The 6794-nt window shown below is 59.2% G+C and overlaps 3 non-coding genes across 3 annotated transcripts in view; all 3 read right to left on the reverse strand.

Annotated features, from left to right (window-relative positions):
• The window catches only part of LOC142792251 (large subunit ribosomal RNA), a 3958-nt gene extending 3796 nt beyond the window's left edge, over window positions 1-162 (reverse strand). Inside the window, exon 1 of the ribosomal RNA XR_012890780.1 lies at window positions 1-162. This exon is cut by the window's left edge and continues 3796 nt beyond it. This is a non-coding gene — a ribosomal RNA (large subunit ribosomal RNA).
• A 1154-nt stretch (window positions 163-1316) lies between these two features.
• Window positions 1317-1469, reverse strand: LOC142792224 (5.8S ribosomal RNA). The gene has a single exon (XR_012890753.1). It is a non-coding gene; the product is annotated as a 5.8S ribosomal RNA (ribosomal RNA).
• Window positions 1470-3188: 1719 nt separating this feature from the next.
• LOC142792239 (small subunit ribosomal RNA) lies at window positions 3189-5003 on the reverse strand. Its single transcript, XR_012890768.1, has one exon. It is a non-coding gene; the product is annotated as a small subunit ribosomal RNA (ribosomal RNA).
• Between the last annotated feature and the right edge of the window lie 1791 nt (window positions 5004-6794).

Consider the following 6794-nt stretch of genomic DNA (forward strand, 5'->3'; position numbering starts at 1 on the left):
TCCCATACACCACATTTCCCGACCGCCTGCAAGGACGGGGGATTCGGTGCTGGGCTCGGTCCCGTTTCGCTCGCAGCTACTCGGGGAATCCCTGTTGGTTTCTTTTCCTCCGCTTAGTGATATGCTTAAATTCAGCGGGTTGTCTCGCCTGATCTGAGGTCGACAGCGGATACATTCGCTTCCATCAACTTCCTGCACGACCGCGTGCGCTCGCCCTACCAAGTGCGCCCGCAACCCTGTACAGGGCCACTTCTTCACAAGGCTGGCAATCGGCTTCCCCGCTGCACGCGTGCGGCGCACAACCGGTGTGACGTGGAAGTGACGGGACACGTTCGTAAACCCATCGCGAACCGAGTACGACGCCCTACCAAGTGCGCCCGCAACCCTGTACAGGGTCACATCTTCACAAGGCTGGCAAGCGGCATTCCGCTGCGCGCGTGCGTCGTCCGAGCAGTTGCGTGATAAACGACCGTGTCGAAAGCCCAAACACCGCCGAGGCCAGTCGCCGCCGCCGCAAGGGCAGCCACGCAGCCTGGCGAGAGGCATCGTCTCGTGTAGCGTCGCCCCCGCCCCAACTGGAGTGGCCCAGTTTTTTGAACGGGACGGGAACTGCGAAGCACTTAGACCGACGGCGGACTACGACGAGAACGCCTTAAGCTTCGCCAACGTTTCGCCAACTCGTGCGGGAGACTTTTTCCGCTTCGCGGCAAGTCGTCGCGCCGTGCTCTCCGCATCAACCGCGTACGCAGCGAACCGCAAACGTCGGGCGCAGCCTCCTCACCTCCCTGCGCTTTGCGCGCGAACGTTCCCTGTTCGCGCGGCAAAGCCTGGAGGAGGCACGGCCCCGCAGCGTGTTCGAGCGCCCGGTCTACGGGACACCCTGCTTACTTCGAGGGCAACAAGCGCAACGCAAGGCTGCGATCTCGCGCACTTTGCGCACGGCTGGAGAAGCTTTGCTGGCCGGCTTTCGCTCCTCGTGTTTACCGTGCGTTAAAGTTGCGCGTCCGTGGCTCTCGCAGCTCTTGCGCGCCCGGTCGCAGAGAGGAGTACGCAACCTCGACCGCACTTTCCCTGCAGGCTTCCTTCCGACTCGAAGTCCTGCGGCGGTCTCAACGAGGTGCCACATCCTCAATGCAGTCGGTCGCCCCCGTTTCGGTTGGGCTCTGGCACGACGGTCGCCACCGTCTCGCCCTTGAGTGGCCGCTGTTGGCGCTCGCTGTGAGGTGTTCAGCGTGCTGTCCGTGTTGCCGACGCGGTCAAAACGAGTCGACGGCTCACGTTCCCTTGTGCGCCGAAGGCTCTCTTGATATGTGATCCGACCCTCAGACAGACGAAGCCAAGGGAAGACCCAAGGCCGCAATGTGCGTTCAAAGAATCAGTGCTCAGTGTGTCCTGCAATTCACACCAAGTCTCGCAGCTGGCTGCGTTCTTCATCGACCCGAGAACCGAGTGATCCACCGCTTAGAGTCGTGAAAAAGTGTTTGTTCAATTCCGTACAGTCAAAACCAAACGTTTCTGGCACTCGGCCAAACAGTGGCCAAGAAGGGCGCTTTTCAGCGCACGCTTGGACTCCAAAACTCTGCCGCGCCTTTTTCGGCTGCCGCAAATCGAGCAAACGGTGTGTTTCGGACGGCGTTTCGCTTCCGCTACTTGCGAGTGCTTTCGTGGTCCACCCCTCTATAAATACTCGGGAGGCGTCGAAGCCGGTTCTCCAAGCCGGACCCGTAGGTATCGTTGTGTGCTCGCTCTCATTGGCCCGCCTAACCAGAAAATGCCTGCGGTACACCCATTTGGATAAGAGTGCACGCAGATGCGGGCCTCGACGGCTACACATTTCCTCGGGCGGCCGCCTCCCGGCCTCCGTGGAGCGCGGGATGCACGGTCCCATCGACAAGCCTCTCCCGTTTTTACCGTGGCGTCGCGGTTCACCACGGCGGGCGGGTCGGTCTCCTCCGCATAAAAAGGGGGACCCCCGCTTTTTGTTCCACGAAATCGCACAAGCTTTTTTCGCATCCACGGTTTGCCACCGCACACCAAAATGCCGATCCGGCTGCCTACTTTAGCCAACAGGTGGAGCCAGGCGCGCCGTACTTGCGCGGCACTTCCCACGTCCACCGAAGTCGGTGCCAAGGACCACTTTCGGCGCCGGAGCCGCGTACGAGCCTACTCGAGGCGGAAGAACGAAGCCAGCAAGGGCCTGGCCGCAAGTGCGTTCAATTGTCGGGACGTCCAAGTCCCTCGTTCTTCCGTGCTTCCTCTTTCGGCAAGTCGTTGCGGCACCTTCCCAAAGCGCGCAGACCCGCTAATCGCGACGAGCGCGACGTGGCCGTGCCGCCTTTCCCTCGGCAGCAAGCAAAACGCCTGGCAACGTCGACGCTCCCCTAACCGCGATCTCGCACCGTGTTTCGTGTGGCGAATTCAAAAGCCGGCCGGCGCTGCTGCAACCATTACGGTCGGTACGCATACGCCGCGGAGGGCGGGACGGTCATCGGAGCGTGCGGTTCCTCCATCGAGTACTGCGCACCTCGGCCGTCGCATCGCCGTGCCATGACCGGCCGCGCGTCAACGCGAACCGGTGCCAGCGAGATCCCTCGCCTGCAAGAACCGACCGGCAGCCTCCGTCACCCGAGGACGCGGAGGCGCTTGCCGCGGACGGCGGGACGGTATGCACTGGTGCACAGCGGACCCGTCACATCGCCAGTTCCTTGACCGACCGCCGACGCTTGTGCCGTTCCTCTCGTACTTGGCAGTCGCCGCGCGATTGTCGGGTCTCGTTCTTGCACGCTCGAACGGTCGGGAGGGCACTCGGCTGGCGTTTCGGGAACGCGCAGCCTCGCCTTCTACCGACGTAACCACGACTCGCCGTTCGCGCTCCGCCGCTCCTGTTTACAGTACTAGGCGGTCCCGCAGCGGTCGGGTCGCGCATTTCGAGCGCTTCGAGCCACGGTGCAGTGGCGGGTCGAAAGCCGACCTATGAGTGCGTTGCGCCGTTTGTACCCGCGTCCGCCACCTGGCCGACCGTCCAAGGTCGCGGTGTTGGCGTCCGCTGGGCGCAACAATTTGTCACGGGGTGCCGCTCCACATTCAGGCAGCCCCGTGGGGAAAAGCCGACCCCGCGTCCAAACGGGGTCAGCGGCAGAAAGTGTCGGGCGCAGACGCAGCTGAGGCGCTCACCCTTCACAATCCGTTAATGATCCTTCCGCAGGTTCACCTACGGAAACCTTGTTACGACTTTTACTTCCTCTAAATGATCAAGTTTGGTCATCTTTCCAACAGACCGGCGCAACCGAAAGGCCGCGCCGGACATCGGTCCGAAGACCTCACTAAATCATTCAATCGGTAGTAGCGACGGGCGGTGTGTACAAAGGGCAGGGACGTAATCAACGCGAGCTTATGACTCGCGCTTACTGGGAATTCCTCGTTCAAGGGGAACAATTGCAAGCCCCTATCCCAATCACGAAAGAAGTTCCACGGGTTACCCAGTCTTTTCAGACAGGGATAAAGACACGCTGCTTCCTTCAGTGTAGCGCGCGTGCGGCCCCGGACATCTAAGGGCATCACAGACCTGTTATTGCTCTGTTTCGTGCGGCTAGGAGCCGCTTGTCCCTCTAAGAAGGTTGTAAGGTGCTGGGAACCCCGCACCTATTTAATAGGCTAGAGTCTCGTTCGTTATCGGAATTAACCAGACAAATCGCTCCACCAACTAAGAACGGCCATGCACCACCATCCACCGAATCAAGAAAGAGCTCTCAATCTGTCAATCCTCCCAGTGTCCGGGCCGGGTAAGTTTTCCCGTGTTGAGTCAAATTAAGCCGCAGGCTCCACTCCTGGTGGTGCCCTTCCGTCAATTCCTTTAAGTTTCAGCTTTGCAACCATACTTCCCCCGGAACCCAAATACTTTGGTTTCCCGGAAGCTGCCCGCCGAGTCATTTGAGTAACTCAGGCGGATCGCTGGTTGGCATCGTTTATGGTCAGAACTAGGGCGGTATCTGATCGCCTTCGAACCTCTGACTTTCGTTCTTGATCAATGAAAACATTCTTGGCAAATGCTTTCGCAGTAGTTCGTCTTGCGACGGTCCAAGAATTTCACCTCTAGCGCCGCAATACGAATGCCCCCGTCCGTCCCTCTTAATCATTACCTCGTATTCCAAAAACCAACAGAACAGAAACGAGGTCTTGTTCTATTATTCCATGCAAGTTTATTCAGGCGACTCGCCTGCGTTGAGCACTCTAATTTTTTCAAAGTAAAAGCACCGGCCATCTCGAGGCACACAATGAAGTGCACCAAGAAAGAACCGGCATGATGTTCAGTCCGAGCCGTCGCATCGGGTAGATGCACTACTCGTCTGGAACTGAGATCCAACTACGAGCTTTTTAACCGCAGCAGCTTTAGTATACGCTATTGGAGCTGGAATTACCGCGGCTGCTGGCACCAGACTTGCCCTCCAATTGATCCTCGTTAAAGGATTTAGAGTGTACTCATTTCAATTACGGGGCCTCAAAAGAGTCCCGTATTGTTATTTTTCGTCACTACCTCCCCGTGCCGGGAGTGGGTAATTTGCGCGCCTGCTGCCTTCCTTGGATGTGGTAGCCGTTTCTCAGGCTCCCTCTCCGGAATCGAACCCTGATTCTCCGTTACCCGTAACAACCATGGTAAGCAAGTAACCTACCATCGAAAGTTGATAAGGCAGACACTTGAAAGAAACGTCGCCGGCTCGTGGCCATGCGATCAGCACAAAGTTATCCAGAGTCACCACACAATACGGGCCGAAACCCGATCGATCTTGGTCTAATAAAAGCACCCGTTACCCAAAGGGCTCCAGGCTCACTGCATGTATTAGCTCTAGAATTGCCACAGTTATCCAAGTAGGAAGAAACGATCTAAGGAACCATAACTGATTTAATGAGCCATTCGCGGTTTCGCCTTATTTCGGCATGTACTTAGACATGCATGGCTTAATCTTTGAGACAAGCATATGATTACTGGCAGGATCAACCAGGTAATCGTTCGACTGCGCGTCCGTCCTCGCCCTCGGCGGGCCGGACGCAGTCTGTGTGCGGCGGAGGCCACCTTCAGGCGCCCCAACACGCTTATTTTGCACTCCGAGATGACGGCGTTCGAGCTCGCTACGGCACAACCTTCCCGAAAGACGAGTGGGAGCCGTGCGGCAAGAAGCACGTTCATGCTCGCTCTTTTTCGTTGCATCGACTCGGTCGCGCCGTGCGGGTTGCCCAAGCCCGCTGCACTGTCGGTGGACCGGCCGGAACTAGCAACGGAGCCGAGACTGCAAAGCCGCCAGACGACGGGTCACGCCCGCGTCTTCGGCGCTTTCGCATCTGAATCGCCCGAGGACGACACGGAACACACCTCGATATCGTGGTAAAACGGCACCGTCCGACAACCAGCCCCTAACGCATCAAGCGGATGAGGCTGCAGACGACTGCCGTGGATTCCCCTGGAGCAGACCCGAGGACACGCTTGACGAGGCCGAAGCCCGCCGCATATCAGACACCCGGTCGCTTTCGCGTACGCCGCTCACGAGAACCCCCACATAATAGCAGCGATAAGTACCCAGACCTCCTTGGGCCCTAATACGAGCGTACTCGAGAAAATTTCACCGCGGGTGTGCCCCGAAACGTGTGGCATGTTGAGCGTGCCACAAGTCTACGTCGCTCTCAAACCCGCCGAGGTCGTAGAATTTGCGACCCTACTCACGAAATTCCCACCGAGGATACGGCCGCAAACGTACCGCACCTTGGGTAGGCCACGAGTTTGTGCAACACTACGCTGACGGCACAGCACCGAGGTCGTGCGCGCACGCACGGGAAAATTCCGCCGCGGTTTCTGCCGAAAACGTGAGGCACCACGACTCTCCGCAAGTTCGCGTCGACTGCGAAAGACCGAAGTCGTGAACGACGTGTCCGCTACTCGCCGCCGACACGCTGGACACCAAACGTACAACGACTCGACGGCGTCGTAGAGGCCCACGACGCGGTTTTCCTTAACGACGTCTCGGCGTGGCACCGACAGGTTAGAACGGCCGACCAACGTTCCCTGTCCGCCGTTCGGCTCAGTCGAAGGGCTCGGCGACTTCGGCAACGCTGCGAAGCCGCACGGTGACGCACGCCATGTCCCCATTTTTTTTTTTCTTTCTGCGTCTGCCGGGGTGCCCCTATAATAGCAGCGATAAGCACCCAGACCGCCGTGGGTCGCTCGCCCCGGCTGACGTGGTTTTTCGTACTCCTGCGGCGGTCGCCGTCAAGCACGTCCAAATACGCTACTTTCGTGGGCGCATTCACGCTCTTTCGCTTCGCCGGAGTGCCAGCACTCACTCTGCCAAAAACGGCGAACATCCGAGCGGCGGTTCCCACTTTTGCGTCGGCGTCGCAAACCCCGCCCCGGCAGACGAGGTTTGCCGTACTCGTGCGACGGTGGCCGGCGGGCACGTCGAAAGACGCCGATATCGTGCGCGAATTGGCGCACCTTGGCTTCACCGGAGTGCCGCCACTGACTCCTCCAAAAACGGCGAAGATCCGAGCGGCGCTTCCCACTTTCGCATCGGCGTCCCGAACTCCGCCCCGGCTGACGCGGTTTACCGTACTCGTGCGACGGTCGCCGGCGAGCACGTGGAAAGACGCCGATATCGTGCCCGAATCGGCTCCGTTCGGCTTCGCCGGAGTGCCAGCACTGGCTCGGCGAAAGACGACGAACATCCGAGCGACGGTTCTCACTATTGCGTACGCGTCGCAAACCCCGCCCCGGCAGACGCACTTTGCCGTACTCGTGCGACGGT

Source organism: Rhipicephalus microplus, unplaced genomic scaffold (genome assembly GCF_043290135.1).
Source record: "Rhipicephalus microplus isolate Deutch F79 unplaced genomic scaffold, USDA_Rmic scaffold_208, whole genome shotgun sequence".
In the NCBI taxonomy this organism is placed as follows: Eukaryota; Metazoa; Arthropoda; class Arachnida; order Ixodida; family Ixodidae; genus Rhipicephalus; species Rhipicephalus microplus.